We start from the raw sequence: 3,990 nt of genomic DNA on the forward strand, positions 1-3,990 counted from the left end.
CAGACATTCCATTCCCGTGAGTGGGCCTCACAGCCTCTGCCCTAGGGAAGCATGTGAGGAGAACACTGGCCTGGAAGTCCCACAGACTTCTGCAGGCTTTAGACTGTGTGTGCTCCAGCAAGTCACTTAACCTCTCTGAGCAGGAGTTTCCTTCTAGGAGGTGGGGGATTGAGTGAGACGATATAGATGTGAAGTGTCAGAGCCACAGGAGGTGAGAAGGTGTTAAAATAAGTTTCCTTCCCCCTCCAGCCTCTAGTCCCTGTCAACCTTTGTGTAGGGTACAGACACCAACGGTTAGGGTGCGACTGTGCCAGCCCTCTGCAGACAGAGTAGGTGATTGTTCTCATTTCTAAGTCTCTTTCTCCACATCTTTTTCTCTGGGTTTAGCATGGCCCTGGCTCCTCAGTGGGCTTTTAAAATGCAAATCTTTCTGGATTGGGATTTCCCTATGTGTCTCCAATACCTGGGGGTAAACTACTTTTATCAGTGTATTCCATCTACCCTGAAGATTGGAGGGGAGGGCAAAGAGAAGTGGCGGTTAGCTTGCACTTTGCTTTGTTCACCCCAGAGAGAAAGCAAGCGGAGCACAAGGCTCTTGGGCTTGGGATCAGAAGGAAAATGGAAAAGGGGAAGGAGGCATTTTGAGTTTCGCCTGCGTGTTCGTCCCGCATTTGTTACATCTGCCTGGGGCAGGTCCGTAAAGGCCAGGAAGACACAGGCCCTGCCCTCAGGGGGCTCAGAGTCTGGCTGAGAAACCAAAGAGAAAAAGAAAACAAAACCAAAACAGAAAACAGAAACCAAGAACCTGACCCAAAGGGTGATGCTGTAATCCTAAGAGCTGCCTGCTCTTAGCTATTTACTCGGTCATGCTCTGTGTTAACAATCTTGGTACGCGTTCTCCCTGCCTTGCGGAGAGTACTATTAACCTCTTTTTACAGATGAGGAAGCTGAGGCTCAGACGGGCTAAAAATGACTTGCCCAAGGTCACAAGGCTAGTAAGTAGAGAGCCTCCAACCCCGGGGTCAGCCTGCCTGTCTGAGCTCCAGGGCAGGGCTCTCCTCTCTCCCAGGCTCAGGACGTGGCTCTGCCATGGTTTTTGCTGCAGATCCTGGACAGGCACCAACATCCCCTTGAGCCTTTATCTTCTCATTCGTGAAGAGGCCTGCACCAGAGACCTCCGAGGTTCCATCCCAACTATAGGACTCTTCCCAACACGCCTAGTCTGACAGCTTTTTGTGTGTGTGTATGTGTGTGTGGTAGTGGTGGTGGTGGGGTTTAAAGTGGGAAGAAAGGATATGAAATAAGCGAATCTGAAATAATGCAGTGTAAAAATTTGTATAAAAAAAGTCTCCCTTTAGGCGCAAAATGTGGAAATCTGCCCAATTTTTAAAAGTTCACCAATAATTGCATCCTTTCAAAACCAAGCAGGCCGAGGGAAATTTGAACCATGGGTGCGGTATTGTCATGCGGTTAGCGACACTTTAGTGGGTCAGCAGATGGGCTGTCCACCCTTCCCAGGATGATGCTTGGGTGGTTTGAGGGTTTGATTATGTGAAGTTCTTCCAGAATGCATCCTTCTTAAAAAGGTGATCTTCCCGGGAGGGTGTGTGTGTATAAAAATATGTAACCCATATCATTTATAGGTCCCCACGTGATCCCTTCTACGGACTTCACTGCCCTTGAAGAGCTGCAGTCTAGCTGTCAGATAGGAACGGAATCCCTGCCTGAATGCAGCCCAAATGCAGCAGCAACACTGCAAACGAGCCGTGCCCTCCTCTCCCCAATTCCTCCTCGGACTCCAAAATCCAAACTTCCCTGCTGCTCCAGGCTACACCCCCCCTTCCCTTCTTTCTCCCATTCTTTGTTATGGAGACAGAATAAATTTCCCTAAAAAGTCCTTCCTGCCCCTCCCCCTCTTCTCACTTTTCTCATCCCAAGTCTCTACCAACGGGAGTTTGCAAACTGAGGCTTCAGATCCGGCAAAGAAAGCGAAGAAGGGAAGAAGCACCAGCCTGAGTGGACTGTCGGGTTCCAGACTGTGGTTTCCCCTTGGCCTCGGACTTCTCCTGCTCCCCTGAGCCCCATCTCATCCCAGACCACAGACCTTCCCAGCCTGGCGAGCCTGCCCTTCTTCTCCTTCTTTATGCCTCCTGCGTCCCTTCCCAAGAGCCTCCAGGCGCACCTGGCCACTCCCTCCTCTGGATTCCTCCAACTGCAAGACTATCTCGTTGACAAGGTCCCACATGGTTTGTTTACGGGTATGACTATGGAATTAAGTGTGTTTTTTGTAAACAAACATACCAGATCATACATGTCCAAGTAAATGTGGTAATTCAAAGGACTTGGCGAGTTTGGGGAGGGCAAGAATCAACTCTTTCATCCTCCTATCCTCAGCACAGAGCCTTGTGTACCTAGTAGGAGTTCAATAATTACTGCTACAATAATACATGGCCAAGAAAGACTTGTGGAATTGCGCTGAATTAAACAGGCACATGAAAACTACACCTCCCAAGCACAGGGGCTGATATTCCTCTGGGAAAGGCGTAGCAAAGGCTGATTGCCTTCTGTGCCTCATTTGTAGCCCTCTTGTGCAGTCTGGGTGGGTCAGTATGTTCCCTTGGGTGTACTCTGTCCACAACTGGGGTTGATTATTTCCAAAGATGGCTGTGACAATCACCCCCATCTCCCACATACTTTGCAATGGACTTTGCCACTCCTCCCATCAAAAGAAGGGGTCTAGTCTTTAGCTCTCTTTTCCATCTCGGAAGATAGCGGGTGAAAAGGCTGAGAAGCCAGCTACTATGGAGAAGAAACTGAGGCCAAGAAGGCTGATGCCAGTGGCAAGGTTAAGAAGAGCAGCCTCAAGACCAAAAAGCCCAAAAAAGGGAAGCCTCACTGCAGTCGAAACCCGGTTCTCATCAGAGTAATTGGCAGATATTCCCGATCTGCAATGCATTCCAGAAAGGCCATGTACAAGAGGAAGTGTGCAGCAGCTAAATCCAGGATTGAAAAGAAAAAGAAGGAGAAGATTCTTGCGACTGTCACAAAACCCATTGGTGGTGACAAAAGTGGAGGTGCCAGAGTGGTTAAATTTCACAAAATGCCTAGATATTATTCTACTGAAGATGTGCCTTGGAAGCTTTTGAGCCATGGCAAAAAACCCTTCAGTTAGCATGTAAGAAAGCTGCGATTCAGCATCACTCCTGGGACCGTTCTGATCGTCCTCACTGGTCACCACAGGGGCAAGAGAGTGGTTTTGCTAAAGCAGCTGGGCAGTGGCTTACTACTTGTGACTGGACCCCTGGTCCTCAATCGAGTTCCACTGTGTAGGGCACACCAGAAATTTTTCATTGCCACCTCCACCAAAATTGACATAAGTGGTGTGAAAATCCCAAAACATCTCACTGATGCTTACTTCAAGAAGAAGCAGCTGTGTAAGCCCAGACACCAGGAAGGTGAGATCTTCCACACAGAGAAAGAGAAATATGCGCTTACAGAGCAGCGCAAGGTTGATTAGAAAACTGTGGACTTACAACTTATGCCAAAAATCAAAGCTGTTCCTCAGCTCCAAGGCTGTGTTCTGTGTTCTCTCTCACAAATGGAGTTTATCCTCACAAACTGGTGTTCTAAACTGCTTGAAAAGAACCTAATCGAATAACCGATACATTAGGAAAAAAAAAAAAAAGATGTGGTCTATTCCTCATTCCCTTGAATTGGGGCTGGCCCTCTGGCTGGTTTTGATCAACAGAATAGGGCAGAAGTGATGCTGGTTGACTTCCAGGCCCTGCTTTAAGATGTTTTGCAGCTTCTGTTTTTGCTTTATTAGAACCTAGCCACCATCTATACAAGTCTGAGTTACCATGCTGGAAAGGCCACTTAGGGTAGAATCACGCAGCCCAGCTGAAAGTGAACACCAAGTGCTGGACATGTGGGTAAGGGTGGCTTGGACCTTCCAGCCCCAGCTGAGATGCCTGCTGATGGCAGCCACAT

General features: G+C 48.4%; 1 pseudogene; it reads left to right on the top strand.

Moving 5' to 3' along the window:
- The first annotated feature begins 1,447 nt into the window (after positions 1-1,447).
- Positions 1,448-3,630, top strand: LOC119519285 (annotated as a pseudogene).
- Positions 3,631-3,990: the final 360 nt, after the last annotated feature.

The sequence above is a fragment of the Choloepus didactylus genome, chromosome 23 (assembly GCF_015220235.1).
Source record: "Choloepus didactylus isolate mChoDid1 chromosome 23, mChoDid1.pri, whole genome shotgun sequence".
NCBI classification, from domain to species: domain Eukaryota; kingdom Metazoa; phylum Chordata; class Mammalia; order Pilosa; family Megalonychidae; genus Choloepus; species Choloepus didactylus.